Source organism: Lactuca serriola, chromosome 2, assembly GCF_051521515.1.
Source record: "Lactuca serriola cultivar US96UC23 chromosome 2, Lser_US96UC23_V15, whole genome shotgun sequence".
Classification (NCBI taxonomy): domain Eukaryota; kingdom Viridiplantae; phylum Streptophyta; class Magnoliopsida; order Asterales; family Asteraceae; genus Lactuca; species Lactuca serriola.
The window spans coordinates 153,374,119-153,396,263 of NC_136409.1; the positions used below are offsets into that span (position 1 = coordinate 153,374,119).

At 36.3% G+C, this 22,145-nt stretch overlaps 1 long non-coding RNA gene and 3 other non-coding genes across 5 annotated transcripts; all 4 read right to left on the reverse strand.

Annotated features, from left to right (window-relative positions):
* Positions 1-19,805: 19,805 nt before the first annotated feature.
* LOC145087062 (uncharacterized) lies at positions 19,806-20,988 on the reverse strand. 2 transcript variants are annotated; one of them, XR_013700724.1, is made up of 2 exons: positions 20,866-20,988; positions 19,806-20,176 (listed from the first exon to the last, which is right to left on the reverse strand). It is a non-coding gene; the product is annotated as an uncharacterized LOC145087062 (long non-coding RNA). The 2 variants fall into 2 exon arrangements; XR_013700725.1 differs by having other exon boundaries at positions 19,806-20,459; positions 20,866-20,981.
* Positions 20,340-20,441, reverse strand: LOC145090943 (small nucleolar RNA Z103). Its single transcript, XR_013701864.1, has one exon. It is a non-coding gene; the product is annotated as a small nucleolar RNA Z103 (small nucleolar RNA).
* On the reverse strand, positions 20,571-20,649 carry LOC145090973 (small nucleolar RNA Z155). The gene has a single exon (XR_013701892.1). It is a non-coding gene; the product is annotated as a small nucleolar RNA Z155 (small nucleolar RNA).
* On the reverse strand, positions 20,730-20,827 carry LOC145090960 (small nucleolar RNA R41). The gene has a single exon (XR_013701879.1). It is a non-coding gene; the product is annotated as a small nucleolar RNA R41 (small nucleolar RNA).
* Positions 20,989-22,145: the final 1,157 nt, after the last annotated feature.

Genomic DNA, 22,145 nt, shown 5'->3' on the forward strand with positions numbered 1-22,145 from the left:
CGCGTGCGAGGGACATCACGCTTCGCTGTACGTTGGGCGTACTTCGGATGAGTCCGATGACTCCTCTTCGGATAATACCAAAATTTGGAATTAAATTTAAATATTAAATATTTAATAAACTTCAGAAATTCATATCTTCTCCATACGAAGTCCGTTTTCGACGTTCTTTATATCTACGCGTAGGTGAGACTATGCTCTACAACTTTCGTTCAGACTCCGTCGGCTAATTTTGACTTTATTTTGATTATTTATTTTTAGAAGATCGGGACAGAAAACTTCGTTATAAATTCATAACTTCTTCGTTTGACGTCCATTCTCGCCTAACTTTTCATCGTTTCGCTACTAACAACGAGATCTTCGATTCTCGTTTAGATTAATTCGACTAAAAACCGCTCGATCTCAAATCGAGTATTTCGGGTTGCATACTGCTAAGTCGAAACTTCAGAAAATCATAACTTCCTCATACGAAGTCAGATTTGGGCGTTCTATATATATTCGGAAACCTCGTTTCAACTACTACAACATTATCCAATGATATCAAGTTTATTTTACACTTAAATTTTGACGCTTATTTTTTTTTATTCTTAATTATTCAAATCACATAATTAAGCAATTAAGCACAAAACACATAATACTCAAATAATACACTTATATTATTTCAAAACGGGTTACAAAGGTTAACCTGGACTATTATATCAACATTAATGACAAGCCCAGAAACACAGGCGTTACAATTCTCTCCATCTTAGAATGATTCTGTCCCCAGAATCACACATCAATAGACAAATGAGGATAGCGATCCATCATGTCACTCTCCGTCTCCCATGTGAGATTTGGCCCATTCGTGTGTTTCCATCGGACAAACACTAACTCGACCATCTTGCGTCGCAACTTCTTAGTCTTTCGGTCAACGATTGCCTCTGGTTCTTCAATCAACCTTCTCTTCTCATCGATTCTCATCTCCGAAAGTGGAATCATGTCGGGAACTTCCCCCGTGAACTTCCTCAAATAACACACATGAAAAGTGTTATGAATTCTATTCAGTTCTTCTGGTAGTTCAAGCTTGTAAGCTTGGTTCCCAATCCTCTGAAGAACTTTAAACGGTCCAATAAACCTTGGACTTAATTTTCCCCTTTTACCAAATCTTATAAGTCCCTTCCACGGCGAGACTTTAAGCAAAACCGAATCCCCAACTTCAAAAGTCATCGGTCTTCGCTTTTTGTCAGCATAGCTCTTTTAACGATCCTGAGCTGCTAACATTCTTTCCCTAATTATTTTCAACTTTTCAGCAGTTTGATGAACCATCTCCGGTCCCATAAACTGCTTTCCCCAGCCTCAAGCCAACAAGACGGCGTACGACACTTTTGTCCATACAAAGCTTGGTAAGGTGCCATCTTAATGCTCGAGTGGAAACTATTATTGTAGGAAAATTCTACCAAAGGTAAATGTTCATCCCAGTTACCTAGGAATTCTAGAGTACATGCTCTCAGCATATCTTCAAGCGTTTGTATCGTTCGTTCGCTCTGACCGTCAGTCTGCGGATGGTAAGCTGTACTTAAACACAACTTGGTACCTAATTCCTCTTGTAGACTTTTCCAAAACCTCGAGGTGAAACGGCTATCACGATCCAATACAATCGTTAGCGGAACACCGTGAAGCCTCATAATTTCCTTCACGTAAGAATTCGCAAGCTTATCCATAGACCATTTCTCCTTGGCTGCTATGAAATGCGCACTCTTAGTGAATCGATCAACGACCACCCAAATCATGTCGTGACCATTCTTTGTTCTGGGCAGTTTAGTAACAAAATCCATAGCAATGTCTTCCCACTTACCCATAGGCACAGGCAATGGTTATAAACTCTCGTACGGTTTCTGATGTTGTATCTTTACTCTCGCACAAGTCACACACTCAGCCACATACTTTGCAACATCAAGCTTCATCGTCGGCCACCAGTAGTAGGGTTTTAGGTCCCTATACATTTTAGTGCTACCGGGATGAATCGAGTACATGGTTTTGTGAGCTTCTTCCATCAGAAGATCTCTGACTCCTCCTGTCTTAGGTATCCAAATCCGATCTTGGAACACCTTCAGTCCATGACTGTTTACACCGAACACCAACGTTTTGCCCAAACGTTCCTCCTTTCGGTCATTCTTCTCAGAAGCTTCGCTTTGAGCTTTCTTTATACTTTTCAAAATAGTCGAGACAACTTCAATTCTCAACGCTCTTGGCCTTTTCCTTTCAAGATTGACTTTCCGACTGAGAGCATCAGCAACAACATTAGCCTTACCGGGGTGGTAAAGTATCTCACAATCGTAGTCTTTAAGTAATTCTAGCCAGTGTCGTTGCCTCATATTCAATTCCTTCTGATTAAAGAGATATTGGAGACTCTTATGATCAGTGAAAAGTTTGCACTTCGTGCCATAGAGGTAATGCCTCCATATTTTCAGAGCGAAAACTACTGCTGCCAACTCCAAATCATGAGTCGGGTAGTTATTTTCATGCTCTTTTAGCTGTCGAGATGCATACGCGATCACCTTATCTCTTTGGGTCAAAACACAACCCAATCCAACCCCAGACACATCGCTATAAACAGCGAAGTCTTCAACTCCATCGGGTAGAGAAAGTATCGGTGCCTCGCATAGCTTCTTCTTTAGTTTCTCGAATGCTTCTTTATGTTTATCACTCCAAGCATAAGTAGCTCCTTTCTGGGTCAAAGATGTCAACGGAGTAGCGATCGAAGAAAAGCCTTGGATAAACCTTTGGTAATATCCGACTAATCCCAAAAAGCTTCGGATCTCCGTGGGACTTTTCGGTTGTTCCCACTTCATCACAGCTTCGATCTTTGCTGGATCAACCATTATCCCTTCTTGGTTGACCACATGACCCAAGAATTGGACTTCACGAATCCAAAAATCACATTTGGAGAACTTAGCATACACTTCTCCTTCTCTAAGACTTCTAACACTTCTCGCAAGTGTCTGCCATGCTCCTCTTGGCTTTTCGAATAAATCAGAATGTCATCTATGAACACTATCACAGATTTATCTAGGAACGGATTACAAACTCTGTTCATTAAATCCATGAATGCTGCTGGAGCATTGGTTAGTCCAAACGACATAACCAAAAACTCATAGTATCCATATCGGGTTCTGAATGCAGTCTTCTTTATATCCTGCTCTCTTACATTCAGCTGATGATATCCTGACCTTAGGTCGATCTTTGAAAAATAACTTGAACCTTGTAGTTGATCGAACAGGTCATCAATCATCGACAACGGGTATCTATTCTTTATTGTTTCCTTTTTCAGCTCTCGGTAATCAATACACATTCTCATACTTCCATCTTTCTTCTTTACAAATAACACCGGAGATCCCCAGGGTGATGAACTAGGTCTAATGAAACCTTTGTCCAATAACTCCTGAAGTTGCATTATCAACTCCTTCATCTCCGTCGGTGCTAATCGATAAGGTGCTTTTGCAATTGGCGTTGTTCTGGGCAACAAGTCAATACGGAATTCCACTTGTCGATCAGGCGGTAATCCAGGAAGATCTTCGGGAAATACTTCCGGATAATCACACACAACGGGAATATTCTGCATCACCTTCTTTCCTTCTTAGCATCGATCACGAATGCTAAGTATGATGTACACCCCTTGGTCAAACATTTTCTGGCTTTCATTAGAGAAATGATTCCAGAATTTACTCTGCGTTTATCTCCATACACCATAAACGATTCCTTCCCAGGCGGGTTCACTTTCACTATTTTCTTCTTGCATAAAATTTCGGCATCATTGGCGCTAAGTCAATCCATTCCAAGCACGATGTCGAAACCATTAAGTTCGATAGGCAATAATTCCTCATGGAACTTATTCCCATTCAGATCAATTAAGATGTTTTTCATACGATGGCTAACAGGTACAAACTTGCCACTAGCAACTTCGACTAATAAGGCATTATCTAGTCTAACAACAGGAAAAGCTAGTTTTCTACCAAATTCATGCGATATAAAGGAGTAGTTGGCTCCAGAATCAAATAAAATTTGGGCAGGCAATGTGTTTACGAGAAAGGTACCTGAAGCGACATCAGCTTCATCTTTAGCAGCTTCCAGTGTCATCTGGAATGCTCTCGCCTTTGGCTTTGGCGGAATGTTGGGTCTAGCTGCCTCCTTCTTCTTCGGGCAGTCCCTCGACATGTGTCCCTCCTCACCACAACCATAGCAAACCTTCTTAGAGAGGGTGCATTCATTTGCATAGTGCCCTGGCTTTCCACATTTGTAGCATGTGGCCGCTACCTCACATTTTCCATGATGCTTCTTCTTACATTTGTCACACCATTTTGCTTCGACTCCACTTCCCCTCGAACCAGACTTCAAGAACTTGTTTTTCTTATTGGACCCTGAAGTTCCATCGAACTTCCTCTTTTCACCAACTTCTATCCTTTCCAGACCCTTTTCCTTCTGTTGGGCCTCCACATTCTTAGCTGCACGAACAACCGTTTTCAGAGTAGTTGCCATCTTGACTGTCGGACCAAAGTCGGCAGGCAGTCCATTAGCAAACCTCTCAATCTTGGAGAGTTCCGTTGGCACTAGGTACGGAAATAACTTCATTTTCTCAGTGAATGCAGTAGCATAGTCATCTATGCTCATCCTCCCCTTCTTCAAGTTTTGGAACTCATTGTTCAGATCTATCTATGAACAATACTGCACCCTTAGTTGTTCCAAGAACTCCTCCCATGACATTTTCATGGCTTCACCTCGTGGCATAGTATCTGCCAACAACTTCCACCAACTCAATACTCCAGTCTTCAGTTGTCTAACTGCAAAGACAGTCTTCTGTTTGTTGCTACAGTCGCAACTTTCAAATACCATCTCCATTTCGGAGATCCAATCCATTATCTCAACAGGCTTTGGGCTCCCAGAAAGACTTGGCGGCTTGGCGCCCAAGAAGTTCTTGTACATTCGCCCATCCTTGTTGTTTCTCCTTTCCGGATCGTTCCTTCGTTCTCCTTGAGTCCCAACTTGACTCATAATGCGACTATTGTTCCCTTCCTCCGATTGCTCGGGAATCAATTTGGGTTCCTCAATAGGTATGATAGGTTCGTCTTTATTATCATGCAGCATCTGTCGTAGCTCATCCCTTTGTTAGGCTAGCATAGCTCGAATCATGGCTTGCACCCCAGCCATTGTTATTGGTTCTGGTGCTGCTGCTACAACAGGTATTTGCTCAATCACTGGCGGTTGATTCCTGTTTTCATCCGCGTTTCCAACGCCACTCCTTGTTCTCACCATTTTTGATCTACACACCAAATAAGGTGAAATTTAGATCTTCATTCACGATAGATTTCAAATCATCCTTATCACTCCGAAACAATTACATGCTAGTTCTAATATCGTATACATACGCTTAGAATCCTAAACACATAAACCTTCAGATCCGGTTGGCAACAAACCGTAGATCCGAATAAATAATATCATATATGGCAACATATAACATTTAGCATATAAAAGCATTTTAGGCAACTTTCCTAAAAATAAACTAGTGTTCGTGTCTAAAATCCAACAGACACACATCTCAAAATTCCACTTAGCATTCTAAGTTTAAGTCTAGAAATCCTACAAATTCCTAGTTCGCTTAAACTAATGCTCTGATACCAACTGTGACATCCCCAAAATCACGGCCAGAAAAGACCGATTTTCATTTATGCTTTTAAAATAATTTCAGAGTAAATCCTTTTGATTTGAAAGAGTTGCGGAATTTGTTCCCAAAACAAAACATGATAAAATAATATTTATCAAAGCATTTCATCAAGAGATGCATTTTCATTTATATAATCAAAACTCAGGATGTCATGTTCCGATACAGACCATAAAGCATAAACGATAACATTACAAGTCATTCAACAAATATATATACATATACAGACTTGTAAGCAAAACAACTCGATGATTCATCCATTTTACGCCTTTGCGCCACTTCCTGTAATACAAATAAAACTGAGTGGGTCAGGCTTGGGAGCCTGGTGAGCATATAGGGTTTTCAACCCATAATAAATAAATTATATTTAATTTCACCAACCAATCACTATCCCGATTACCCATTCCCGTTATCCTCACTTTACGTCCCTAAAACAACATCTATCTCAAGGGACCTAATCTAGGATTTTCATCGGGACGGACATTACTGCTAAGGGGTTTCCTCAACAATAGATATCCTAAAGGCAACCATGAGGGGGATAGAGTACACCGGTGAACACATCGTTCACAACACCTACAGGTTATGAACCTGCTAGCGTTCCACAGGACTGTCTAGAAAGAGTCTGTGGTCGTTATCCATACTCCGCTGAATAACTAGATCATCAACAACAACAACATCGAGGCCTCTCATCTGTTTATTACACACCAACTATCTACCCATGTTCTACCTAACATATTAGTAGATAAAAATATATATTTTCATACATAGTTTGAAACCTGTATAGCATTTTCATTCAATACATATTCCACATAACAGATGAGGCATACCCACATAACACGTATTTCATAGAAAATAAATCAGATCTATGAGATAGAAGAGAATGAATATACATTCACACATATAACAACAAAATTATACACATAACACATATTTCGTATAAAATACTTCATAATTATGCGTTAGAAGAAAGTAACTACACACTCACTTGATCAGAAGATGATCGGACAGCACTACAACTTGTAGAATTAGTATTCTTCGGCAGATCTGGAAGATCTCCACAAAAAATCGAACTTCTCGCGGGCAGAGCTTCGGCTCGGGAATCTTACTTCTCGGGATCTTCGGGACCTCGGGACTTGCTTCGGGGCTCGAGAATAATATCAGGGCTTCGGGGTACTTCTGGCACGCAAAACGATGCAAAACAGGAGAGAGAAGAGAGAAAAAGAGCAAATGAGCCGGCTGCCCTCGCATCCTATTTATAGGAGGCTGGAGCCTCGGAGTACGCTAGGCGTACAGCAGTACGCGGGGCGTACGCGTCCGAATCGTCATTGCTTACGTGTCCGAAGAACTCGAGTGCGAGGGACGTTACGCTTCGCTGTACGCTGGGCGTATTTCGGATGAGTCCGATGACTCCTCTTCGGATAATACCAAAATTTGGAATTAAATTTAAATATTAAATATTTAATAAACTTCGGAAATTCATATCTTCTCCATACGAACTCCGTTTTCGACGTTCTTTATATCTACGCGTAGGTGAGACTATGCTCTACAACTTTCGTTCAGACTCCGTCGGCTAATTTTGACTTTATTTTTATTATTTATTTTTAGAAGGCCGGGACAGAAAACTTCGTTATAAATTCATAACTTCTTCGTTTGACGTCCGTTCTCGCCTAACTTTTCATTGTTTCGCTACTAACAACGAGATCTTCGATTCTCGTTTAGATTAATTCGACTAAAAACCGCTCGATCTCAAATCGAGTATTTCGGGCTGCATACTGCTAAGTCGAAACTTCAGAAAATCATAACTTCCTCATACGAAGTCAGATTTGGGCGTTCTATATATATTCGGAAACCTCGTTTCAACTACTACAACATTATCCAATGATATCAAGTTTATTTTACACTTAAATTTTGACGCTTATTTTTTTATTCTTAATTAATCAAATCACATAATTAAGCAATTAAGCACAAAACACATAATACTCAAATAATACACTTCTATTATTTCAAAACGGGTTACAAAGGTTAACCTGGACTATTATATCAACATTAATGACAAGCCCAGAAACACAGGCGTTACAACATATGATAGATGGATTCACACAAAACATCCCCACACAGTTAAAGACTCTCAAGAAAGACATATAACATCACACCACACAACAAACATAGGTTTAGCTCAATTTATTTTAGTTCTTTTATGTCACACCCCCGAACCGTCAGAAATAACGGTGAAAACGTCCGGGGGCGGGTGATGTCATGCGTAGTATCATAGAAATCAAAGTAAACACAACCATTACATTACAATATGAATATTTACATCTATTTGAAAACATAGTTTGTATACATCAGTATAAGCAAAAGATAAAGACGAGACTCCAAAATGCTATGTCTTCTCCAAAAGCTAGCAAGGTACCTGTCTAACGTTGTCCTGAGAATACAAGCGGATTTAAAAAACGTATCAGCATAAAGCTGGTGAGTTCATAAGCATGTTTTTGAATTGGAAACTAGTCACTAAATTTGTACAAATGGTTTCTTTTCATTATAAGTAAAATGTCATTTGTATCGAAAACCATTATTATCAAGTTCTGAAATATGTATGCATGCTTTCCAAGAAAATCCAATATTTTCTAACATGTTTTTTGATTTATGTATGAAAAGTATGTTCGTTTGTAAAAACTCAGGCTACCACCAGTATGTAGTGTATGTTCTGTTCGAAAATCCTGGATCCCACCAGTATGTAGTGTATGTTCTGTTCGAAAACCTTGGATCCAACCAGTATGCAAATAGGTAGTTTTATCAAATTGAAATAAAACTATAGAAGAATGAAATCCCGTAAACAAAGGTTAGTTGATACTATTGTGAGTTCGTATAAACATGCTAATATGACTGATGACCTCCTAGACGTTTCTTCAAGCGTCGTATGGTTACAAAATTTGTCACCCAGGCGTGCCCGCCTAACTGTAGCTAGCAGTTCAGGTGTGGGATTGTCGGTCCCGAATAGATCTATTCACAAATTTCATGCTCTCCCTCCAGGAGACTCTGGTTATACTAAAAGTATAGGATTTACCAGTACCTCGCAGGGTACTGTGAAGAAGGTCTCATAATCTTGTATTAACTAGTTTATGCGTTGTTCTGTTATTCTCGAGTTCGAAATCGTTTGTAACGGTGTAGAGTATAAATAATTATTTAGTAAGATACTCTTGTTATTTGTATGGATAAACTAAATCTGTCATAGTTTATATGTTTGGCTTTTCATGTAGTTTGATTCTGTAAAACCGGTAATGAAATCCCCAAACTATACCAAGGTGCACCAGGACCATGCCCCGGGTGGTTGTCTAGAAAAACCATTCGACATCAAAGTTGGCTTAAGCTCTTATCCTCTAGGTATCTTTAAACCCACAAGGTCATCATATTATCCGGATATGGTATATACCTATGACTAGGTTACTACCCTTCGCCCCGCTAGTGTTTTTCCCTTTCTGATTTAATAATAATTAATTAATTAAAATTTTACCCTCTCAAGCGATCATGTAAATATTATGAATTTTATTTTATTAACATATTACCTCTTTAAGGGTTCTTTTCATGCAAACATGTAATTTTATGTAGTTATTACATTTTACATCACACACCACTTTCATTCACAACACTTCTATAAAGATAATACAACACTAGCATACTTGTCCTAAAACATTTTAAACAAATATTTTCAAACAAGTATTAACATGCTCACATCACAGAATATTCATACACATCACTCAATCTAACGTGACCTTAGCTCACATCTCACATCAAACAAAAAGGAATCTAGCATGCAACATCCTAGATAGCGTTACACGTAAAACATTTTAATAATAATGGCACAACATTCAATCATCAAAAGGGCACATACATCCTAGATTACTAGGTTCATCCCATTCCATCTAAAATATGGGATACTCCTAACAATGTGCTTTTAAAAAAACCACGAAGTGGACTCACCTTTGCCAAAGATGTGACCAACTCACACTTCAAGTCTTGTAAGGTTTGAAGTATCACCCTTGCCCTTATTAAAGTACAAATAAAAAGGTTATTGGAGTGTTCTACAATGCCAAAGATGACAAATCCATAACCCAAACACATAAATCAACTAACAAGCAAAGTTCCTAGTTTTGGACCCAAAAACAACCACCTGTTTAGAGCTGTTTTTGCACCCGTGGGACCTATATACTTTTTATTTTTATTTCATATTCCAGAAGTTCAGAATTCTAGATTTTCATAAAGTACTTTTAAAGTCCAAACAATTTTTCTACAATTTTATATGATTTTTACAAAACTGCCTATCAATGCAACTAAATTATGACCAGTTGATGAAAAAGGCAATTTTCACCTAATGTGGAGGCAACAACAGGTCCTGTAAAAATTCATGACAAACTAGACTCAAAATGAAAACTTTAAGAATTTACAGATCATTAATCCGACTCCTGGTGATTTTTCTACAATTTTTCCAATACAGGGGCAGATTCGACAATTTCTTGCAATTTCCAGCTTTGGGTTTTAAAGACTTTTTGGCCACTTAACCCATTAAGCCATCACCAAAACACCCATAAAGATAAAAACTAACTTCTTAACAAAAATAACATGTCAAGAAATAAAAATGACAATTCCAATCACACCCCATGCTTCAAAGTACATAGCATTTGGTGGAATAACAAGATACATTGTTGAAGTAGGTTGCACAAATAAGAATTTGGATTTCTTCCACCACCAAGTCTCATGGAAGGACTTTGAGAAATTGTTTTGAGGCTTATTTGGTGAATCAAAACATGATTTTATCACAAAAAAATATCCACTAGATCAATGGTGGAAGTTAACAAAAAATTTTGAATCAAAACATCTAGGATCTGGTTGGTAAACACCCTAGCATGCTCGTCAAGGCACAAAATGTGGCAAATCATGACAGGGAGAGCCCTGTCGGCTGAACTGCCGATACGGAGGTCGTTGAACTCTCAGCACATACCATACGAGGGATGTTGGCCATGCCCGTGGCTCCATCTGTGCAGCTTCTCTGCACAGCAGGGTGTCGGTTCTTGAAAGCTCGGCTCGGGTATAGGATCGTGCATGTTGCGTACGGTAAAGCGTGGGTTGTTGACCTCATAATCAGCATCGGAGTCCTCCTCCATCATGTCCTCGTCAATTTCCTCATCATCATCTTGACCCTCCTCTGGGTCCTCCTCAGTGGCTGGTGTGTCAGCTTCGACTTGCTCTTCGGGCTCCTCCTCGATCCATCCACCATTCCCATTATCAGGAAAGTAAGGATGTCCTGGTAGGTGAAATCTGACCATGTTGTCTATGCAAAGATAGAGGTATAAGGGGCACATAAGGAGTCTAGGTGTATGGTTCTATAATATCATAAAATACTCCTATAGTATTTTAAACTTTATGTTTGGTTCTAGAGTTTCTTTGTATGGGGTGTTGGTAAGTTTTAGACCTGTTCACTATGACTATTCCCAAGCGCATGTTAGTGATATCTCGTATAAATATAGTTGATCAGGCTCTATCTCTCCTATATCTGATTACATAACTACCTAGGCCTATTCGTAGTGTTCAACTTATCTTATTACTTTTGTATTGTTCTTGTTATGACACCGCTCTAGTATGTAGGCATGTATTTATAATTTATTAAAAATATCATTATATTTTAAAAGTATACTTGTACTAAATGTTTTAGTCACAGAGTATTAGTCCCATTGCATTTATAGTTGTATATCTTACATGATTTGATATACTTAGTTCACCATAAACAATGCTCCGGTACCAATCTGTCACACCCCCAAACCAGGATAGCAGAAACGTCTCGGGGTGGATGACTTCATGAACAATATCACAACATAATGTACAATAGTGATCAAAGCAAACACAACGATCATAAATATAATTGAGAATGTTACATTGTTTCCAAGTATTGTATGTTTCAAAACCAATTACATTATGATGACAAAAATGAATTGTACGACGCCGTAACGTCCCATCCTCAAAAGCCTTGTGACTACCTGTTTAACGGTTTCCTGAGAATACAAGTAGTTTTGAAAAGTGTCAACAATTAAGCTGGTGAGTTCATAAGAGTTTGTAGTGATAAAAATCTGAAATTCTTTCCTTGTAAAAATGATAGTATTTGTTCCCAGAAAATCTAATATTTTCTTAAAATGAGTTGTAGTCTTAAAACCTTAAGACCAAAAATATGTACGTATTTCTATACTTAAAATAGTATTACGTAGTTTTATTCTTATATAAAACCATTTGAACGCATGTTACCCCCTAAACTAAATGTATCATGGATTTCCCATGCGAGTTATTACAACCATGCTAAAATCGAAGTTGGTCTGCCGCAACGTTCTTCAGGCGTCAGAATGTTAGACATTTGTCACCCAAGACCTGCCGGTCTAGCTGTAACTAGCAGCTTAGGTGCAAGATTGTCAGTCCCATATAGATCTATACACAAGTATCACACTCTCTTATCGAGATTCTGGTTATAATTCAGGACTTTAGTGTGTACTCTGGTAGGTACGGTGAAGACTTTGTCTCACATAATTGTTTTCAACAAGTTTATGTTTTGTGTAACGGAAACCTTTGTAGGTGTAATTATCACTTTTTCACAGTATTAACCATAGCCACAGGGATCGCCAATATAGCCACGATCCACGTTCCGAACCCCCCCATTCCCAAATGCGGTACAATTTCGTACCAATTGCCAACCGAAATGCTATTTGGTACGACTTCCTTGCGATCCCTTCTATTCTCCGATTCGCTACTGGGAACGTGATTTTGGCGAATTTTATTGCACAGAAACGCGATTGGGATCGTCAATTTTGTGTCTGGAACGCCGATTTTGTGTTTCGGCGGGAAATACTTTTCTTGTGAAAAACATGTCGACACTTGATTAAAGTCCATCGATTCCAATGCTTTCAATTCCCATATCTGATTTCTCCAACATCCATCGATTCAATTTATTACATATGATGTTACTCAATTTCACCAGCATCACAATCGATATCTGCTTTCCCCTGTACTCTTCCAATACGCTGTATTCATTCTTCCTTTTTTTTTTTAATACTATTCAGTATTTCTTTTCTTCTTTGAAATGGTTTTTGGAATGATTTTCTCTTCCAGAAGACAGTGAAACAGAAGCCCCTGGAAACTTTGTTGATCTTGGCAAGGATAATGATTTTGTTTAGCTTAATCTGTTTCTATTTTTCTAAGTGAAGTTGGAGTTCTATTTTTTATGTTTTAACATCAGGATTAGGTTTATGACTAAAATTCTGGATTTCTGTTTTGAATTGTTTTTTAATATAATTTGTTTATGTTTTTTTCTAAGTGCACCATAATTCTATTTTCAATTGGGTACACGTACCGGCTTATAGGGTACAACGTACCAGAACATACCGAAATGAGCCTACCCCCACCGTACCTGATACGTCTAACCTAACGAATCGCGTTCCCGATCCCCGTTCCCATATCGAAACGTACCACGAACTATGTGACTATGGTATTAACATAGTGTATAATAATTATATACTTTTATATAATTATTCGTCTTGTCCCCAAAATGTTATAATAGTGTTAATGACCTATAAACTATACCTATTATACTTTATTATAAATGTTTCGTTGTACCTATATATACACATATATAAGTTAACATATTTAGATGTTCATAAATAACATATAATATACATCTAACACAAGTTTATGAACTATTAATATGATAAAGTCAGTTTTTTAGTTTTTTTTGGCCTTTTTTATGTCACCAAACGGTAAACATTGAATTATAAACTTGTAAAATTTATTTTTACCTTTTTGTGAAGTTTAAGTCAAGCTAACCTTATATGTTTAAAACAACATATTTTAGGTCAAATCTCACAAAAATGGTACCATAACCTGGTTATGACCATTTTTGCTAGAAAACCCTAATTTTTACATAAATTGATGGATTTTTAGGTTTTCTATTTTGTAAAACCAAATCAATGGTATTTATAATCAGTCCTCCCTAATAAATAAAGAACTTTTTTGCCACATGGCATGCTCTCCTTCAATTTGACAAATGTCAATTTGTGGTAATTTTGATTTTTTTTTCTACGTGTCATTTTATGGGTTTTCCTATTTTATTAAATTTCATATAATATTTTTTAATTTAATAATTGCAATAAATATAGTAATAAATGGATATTAATTTCATTAATGAAGAAAATGAAGAAGATGGAATGAGGGGTGGGGTGGGGGGGTGGGGGGGGGGGGGAGAGGTCTCGGCCGAAATAAGAAGGAGAGGGAGGGAGGGTGGGGGGATACTATGTGACATCCCCATTTTCACGGTTAGAAAAGACCGATTTTGTTTATGTTTTATAAAAATCAGAGTACCTCCTTTAATAAAAATGTTGCGGAATTTGTTCACAGTAAATCATGATAAATACGTTATCAAAGCATTTCCGAAGAAAAGTATTTTTATTCATTTTAAAACATTTGGGATGTCATCGTCAATACAGAAACATAAGCATAAACAGAAGTTACATTCATTATCACTAGTGATTTATATCTCCTTAATCTCTCAGTGTAATGTGACTTCATATCAAAACCTGTGATATAAATAAACTGAGTGGGTTAGGTTGGGAAACCTGGTGAGTATATAGGGTTTTCAACCCACAATAAATAAGTTTATTAACTTTATCAAACCAAACAAAACCGATTACCCTTTCCCGTTATCCTTACTTTACGTCCCTAAAACATCTAACATAAGGGACCTAGTCTAAGGACTTCAATCAGGGTGACAACACATGCTTAAGGGGTTCCTCAACAATTCATGTCAAATAAGGCAACCATGTGGGGGATGGAGTACTGCTGGTGAGGACACAGTTCAAATAAACACTTACAGGTTACGAGCCTACTAGAGTTCCAGTGGACTGTCTAGAATAGTCCGTGGTCGTCATCTATACTCCGCTAGATGACTGGATCATCAATAACATCTATATCGAGGCCTCTCATTATTTTATTTGGTCACACAACAACTATTACATCTACCCATGTTTTACCCAACACATTTTGTAGATATAAAATACATATACAGTTTAAATCATTTAAAACGTGTATAAAAATATTTCACCCAGCATAGACAACAAGTATTCAGACAATATGCACACACAACACGTAATTTATATTAAATACTTCATATCTATGTGTAAGATGAAAGGGACCATGCACTCACTTGAAAAGGTGGTGATTCTGAACTCAGATAGCGTTTCGCTTCTTAAAAATAATTTCCTTCGACGAAACCTAGTATTATTACCACTAGAGTTTAGTCTATTATTCGCCGAGACTAATTAATAGTCTAGCTATTATTACTATTATATAAGCGTTAAACAATACTTATATAACCCATAATAATAGCCCAAGTACTTATTATAAGTTCATAATAATGTTATTATAATTAGATAAAAGCTATATTAAAAATAGCGTAGGCGTAGCTCACTTACAACGGATTTTATAGAAAACCGAGCTTTGCTTGGAGCAGCGTTCCCAAGCTGAAAATCTCTTCTTCTCGGATCCGCCGAGCACTCCAGGGCTTCCGCCTCGTGCTAGGGAGGTTCCCTAGGCTTTTCAGGGGTTTCGGGGCTAGAGAGAGGTTCTAAAGAGAGAGAGTAAAGAGAAGACAGAATGGGAAAGGTGTGAAGAAAACGAGGGTGGGAGAGGTTCTATTTATAGGGTGAAATATAGCTGAACTTGGTGCCACATGTCACCATCTGGTGGCAAGACTTGGGGAGAAAGCAATGACCAAGATTTTGCCATGTCACCCATTTTCGCATAGCACACTTCCGACTTCTAAAATCCGTAATTTTCACATACGAGCTCCATTTTTGTCGTTCTTTATATCCACGCATAGGTAAAAATAAGATCTACAACTTTTATTTTGAATTCGTCGGCTAATTCTCGACCGATCTTAAATTTAACAGTACGAGGAGATTATAATGTTAAATGTCAACGTAAAATTCATAACTTCTACATACGGACTCTGTTTTTGTCTGTCTTTTTATCGTTGAGTTCCTATTAATGATATATTCAATTGTCATTTAGGTCGCGTAGGCCAAAAACCGCTCGATCTAAAATTCGAGTTTCGGGTTGTGCACTGCTAAGCCAAATCTTAGAAAATTGATAACTTCATCATACGAAGTCGGATTTGGGCGTTCTTTTTTTTTTTATATGTTCTCGATTTAACGTATACTATAAATTTTTTTTAGATTTATAAGGCTAAAAAGTCCTCCATCGTAAATTCACTATTTACGTCTCCCGGTGTCGTGCCGGTTTTGCCGTAAAGCTTTGACAAACCATAACTTTTTCGTTATAACTTGGATTTCGGCGTTCTTTATATGTACGGAACCCTTGAGACGTATTCTACAACTTGGTTAAGATTATTTATTCTAAATAATCTTTTGTCAAAAAGTCGTTTTCGACCCCTATTATCTTTAAATTGACTAGCCGAATCTACAGGTGTTACATAGTAGGTTATGGTTTTCTTGAATTAAATATCCAAGTATGTCTCTCTCATTTTAATAATAATACTTTATAAAAGTGTAATAATCATATAAAACAAAAGTGGTTTCCTTAGTTTATTTTTATAAAAAGAATGGGTAATTTTTATAAAAAGTGTGGTAAAAATGATGTATATTTACTTAATTTGAATCATTTAAATTTTAAATTCAAATTATTATAAAAATCATTATCATCAAAAATAATAACACATTACACGAAAGTTAGGATGATTCCTAATTTTTTTCGTTAAAGTTTGAGTGTTTAAGTCGGGTATAGAATCTGTCGCATTTGGTGAAAAATTCACAAAAAAATCTATATATGTAACATTTGTTATGAATTTGTCATGTAATATAAGGTTTATGAACTCAACTACATTGTATTATGAGTATTATTTATACCTAAATAATATATAATTGAATCATCGGATTTTTACGTTACTAACCCTAATTAGGGTTAATATTCAATAATTGTAAAAATATAGGTATTTTGAATTATAACTTGCCAATAGTACATTAGTAATATTAAGGAGTATCACATTTCTCCTAAATCCTAATACGTGTTGAGTTTACCTGGTTGACTTTTGTTGACTTTGTTTGACCAAAATTGACGGTTGTCACATTATAGCACATTCAACAACAATGCAAACACATCCTTGAACCTCCATGATTAACCCAACACATACTCCGACCCATCAACGTATTCCCCACATTATGAGTGCATTCTCCATGCATCCGATCACTTTGCCAAATGCATGGTAACGTTAAGGACTTATAATTATTTTGACAACGGAGCATTTTATGATCAAGGGGAGCATTCTTTCTCTGACCATTTTCTCATGAGGAGGATATTCTCTCTCTGCCATTCTAATCAAGTCTTTACACCCCATCCTCATCCCTTCATTTTATTTAATTTAATAAATCAATTTTGGAAAATTCAGATATAAAACTTACATGTTTGAAAACAAATCTAGGAAAGTGGATATCAATAATTAAAAAAAAAATTAAGGTATTCTTATAAATAAAAATAAATTTTCTTAAAACCGATAAATATAAGTTTAGATTTTGGACTATTGATCAGAAGCAATTTGCAATCGACATATTCGACAACTTTCTCATCACCTCAATGACAACCAAATTGCTAATAGGCATAAAAAAAACACATAAATAGTAGGATGTTCATACAGATCCATTGGTTTTTTCTAATCACCAGGAGAAAAACAAGTTTTTCTTCATAAAATATATATTTTTCAGTAGGGATGTACCATGTAACTTTTTGGGTTTCAGGTAATTCGGGAATTTCATGTTAAAAAAAAATACCCGTTACCCGACCCAGTTAAATTCGGGTAGTAGGTTGGGTTTGGATAATTCAGGTATTACCCGAAATAAATGTAATTAAGTAAATATGGCATGCTCTATTTGTCTTATTTGTATAAACAGAACATAAATGAAGTTACTCAAACTTTGAACATTAAGATTTTTAGTCAATAATATTTGAGATATCAAGTAATCTTTCACAAAAATAATACTATTCACAAGAAACCTAAATGCAAGAAGCCAAGACCCTTTTCTGAAATCATTTACAAGAAAATCACTTACTTTGAAGCTTGAAGTCTAAATCGGTGAGTGTTGGTGACAACTTGATGACCGGTGACGACGAGTTGAGTTAAGTTTGAAGTCTTCTCGAGATGTCTCTTTGTCTTCGTATGGTTCGATACTTCGATGGAACACTCAAGAAACAGACAAGGTTTTTTATTTTATTTTATTTTTATTATTATTTTTTTTTAAAAATCAATGATCTGGAACGAGGGTAAAGTCGTGAACAACAAATGGATAAGTGTGGATATTGCTCAAGGTCCCTTTTATTTCAAGTATACCCAAAAGAAATCGAGTAATCCGAATACCCAAAAATATATACCCGATACCCAAATTCAAAACGGGTCGGGTCGGGTAATCGGGTATTTTCAACATGCCTAGTTTTCAACGTGCAAGATTCATACGAACAAAACGAACATACATATAGTTACTCACATCTAAACCAACATTGGAGTTTGGGAATCAATCGCTTGTGTTTATCTATGATGTAGGTTAGGGTTTTAGGTTTTTTATGCGTTTCTTAATACTAGGGTGAAAGATAAAAAAACGAAGTTACTATTTATGGCCATCCGATATCAATGTTTTTCTATGAATATTTAGATCTCAGCCTCAACAATATTTATTTATTTCAAATTATCTTCAAAAGCATAACATTTTTTTTCTCAAAAAAAAAAACTGTTTTATTTATTTCTTAATTAATTTTCCTATGAATCGATATCACAAGATTAAGCAGATTGATCGTCTTACAAATTATATTTTTGCTTTAAATGTTTTAGAAAGATCATTATCCTTTGGAAGAAGACTTACTCTCATCAAGTCGGTGTTGTCACACTTACCTTCATATTATTTTTCTCTTTTTGTTGCTCCAGGTGCAATTCTTAACGAATTGGAGAGAATTAGACTACGCTTCTTATAGGGTGGCTCAAGGACTTGAGGAAAATCTATTGGGTGAGTTAGGACAAGATATTGGCTCCAAAGGAAAAAGGAGGTTTGGATGTTGGCTCCTTAAAAGCATTCAATATTGCCTTACGTTGTAAATGGTGGTGGAGATTAAAAAAAGAACCAAATTCACTATGGGCCAAGGTGATTCGAGATAGTCATAGGCTCGACAACAAACCAGATGACTTTCTTGCTAGTAGATCGAGGTCAGGTGTATGGTGTTCCATTGCTAAGGTAAAACTCGATCTGATCAAGCACAACATTCCTTTTAACAGTGTCATAAGAAGGGGTGCATACTTAAGGGAGGCTTCGTGGGTGTTTGATTTGGCTAATGGAGGGCGATACATGGTGTCGAGCTTGAGGTAGACGATTGATAATTCAATCTCTATTACTCCCTTGGGTCCTTTCCTGTGGAGTTCCACTAAAAGTCTCATGTTTTGCTTGGCGCGTAAAATTAGATTGGATTCCTTCCGCAGTAAATATTCACAGGCGAGGAATTAATAGTGTAGATAAGAATTGTAGCTACTGTGGTGCAATGGAAAAGACTACTAATCACTTATTATGTGGATGCCCTGTTGTGCGTTCCATACTCGATCGGGTGTTTACATGGTGTGGAATCCAACTGTCCAGCTTCTCGCAGGTAGCTGAAGTTCTGAACTTTGCTTCCAGTTGGGGAAATTGTTCACAGAGAAGGAGGATATTAACCAACATTTTTATGGTATGTTTTGGTGCACATGAAGAGCTCGTAATGATAGGGTGTTCAACAACATAAAAACAATTCCAGAAAGAATGGTGGATATCATCAAATCAACAGTGTATTTATGGTTTAAACATAGACGAAAGAAAGGAGTTTGTAATTCCTGAAAGAATGGTGGATATCATCAAATCAACAGTGATTGGACTGTTTGCCCTTTCTCTTGTATTTGAAAGGGCTATTTGTATTCTTATTTTGTACTATTTCTGGTGGGTTGCAGCCTAGCAACTTGCTAGGATGAACCTCTTTTATTTAATATATTTGCCCGTTAAAAAAAATCTGCTAATTTAATATTATATTTAATACCAACTGTTTATGATTAGGAATCATCAGTTCTTACAAGGTTAATAAGTTTGAGTCTGGTTGATGTCAATCCACGAAGCACCATGCTTGTTTAACCCATCAAGTCCATTATCATTATCATTGTGAGGCCTAAACTAATTCATGTTTGTTCTTGTTCTTAAATAGTCTTTTCATGGGATGAAGATTCACCACTGAAGTCATTAATCATTGACTGCTACGTTGCGACTTTTATGTCCACATAATAACTGCAATAGGCGAAATCGATTTCAATCTTGTTGCAGACACCAATAATCAGCTCATCATTCTCACCTCTTTATTCAAGAGGATCCACAATACCTTTGAATCAAAACATCACAAAAATTAACAACAATTACAAATCAGGATTAATTCACCATTAATCTAATATTTGTTGTCCACAAATACTTTTCGATTTCATTCTTATACATTAAAAACGAATTTTCGTATAAGATACAAACTAACTAGACAAATATGAAAATAAATGGATCAGATTTCTGGCTTGGATTCTCTAAAAAAGAGAATGTGTAAATAGCGCACAGTATAATCAAATTCGATCATCTGGGGAAATAATCATCACTTCCATCCCTTTCCCTATTAATACCTAGTAAATAAACGAACTCCAGGAAATTAAAATCCGAAAATTACTTTCGTCTTAAAATACAGATCCAAAAGACTCAAAAACAACATAATAACGAGAAACAGAAGTTTAAATCATTGATCAGATAATTGTAGTCTGGAAGTATTTTTAGATCGACATTGTGTTTTCCGACAACTTGCTCATCACCTCAATGACAAAAACTAAAATCAATTGCATATTATAGAGGCATAAATTAAATAAAAAATAAAATAAAAAAAACACAGAGAGAGATAGTAGGATGCTCAGAAGGATCCATTGGTTGTTTCTAATCACGAGCAGAAAATCAAGTTTTCCCTCATAAAATAGGTAGATTTAATCATCACAGCATCTCTACGATTATTAACTAAAAGAAAAAACGAAACCAAGTTACCTGGAATCTGGTATGCGATGGGGATTTAGAATCAATGGGTTGTGTGTGTTTATATATGCGTTTCTGTAAGCGGCTGTAATGTGTGTATACGCTCTAGGGCATAAAAGAAAAACCCAAGTTATAGTTTATGACCTTGAAATATGAATGGTTGCTTTTTGCCCCTTTTGTTTTTATGGTTATGTACATTTGAGTCCCATCAATATTTTCCATTTCAAATTCTCTTTTAAAGCGTAACTTTTTTTTTCTTATTATTGTTGAATTTAGAGTAAACTATGATTTTACACGCCACACGTTGTGGCGGTAGTAATGTATTGAGAAATAGTAAAAAGTAAGTTGCTACATGTGGAACATGAATTTAAAAAGACTTAATCTGACAAACTACAATAGTCTGAGACTAAAACCATGCCAAACAAAGATAATAAAATCGTATTACATATGACATGTATAAGTAAGTAATATTTTTTAAGTTAACGAATGGAAGTTCAAATAATTAAAAACGTATCATATGTGATCCGGCTTACACGTATAAAAATAAGCACGAAAATATAAAAAAAATACGTTTAAATGTAGACGAGCTCGAATTTATATCCCGACAGATGCACTACTTTTTATTAAATAAACGAACTAAAGTTCTAAATTTACGACAAAACAATTTCTGCTGAAACATTGACCACCTCTAATTTATAGCGACACATATGAAAGATTAGAAAAACCAGAGAGGTGATAATTGTAGGAAAATTAGATTATACATATTATGGGAGATAAAACAAAAGTTTAGAAAATAAAATGGGTGAAATCGACATTTTCTAATATTCAAATACATGGGTGAATATGATATTTTAAAAGGTGAAGGGTTGAAAATGTTATTTACATTTTTGATTATTATTATTATTATTATTATTATTATTATTATTATTATACTTTTATCAGGAAATTTCTCTCTCTCACACTCACACTCACACTCACAAACACACACACACACACATGTTGAAGAACAATTAATCACCACCACCACACCGGAAATCTACACCACCACCGGAAATATGCAAAACCACCATCTGCAATCTAGCACCAGTCGACATTTTGTCTACCTCTAGCAACCACCATCACTAACCATCAACAAACCACCACCACTAACCAGTGACATCAAATCCAAATGAAATTCAAATCTCAAATAAATCAAAATCAAAAGAAAACCTAGAAATCAAACCTTAAACTTAAATTCGAAAATCAAACCAGAAACAAAACATTCAAATATATTGAAACCATCACACTTAACC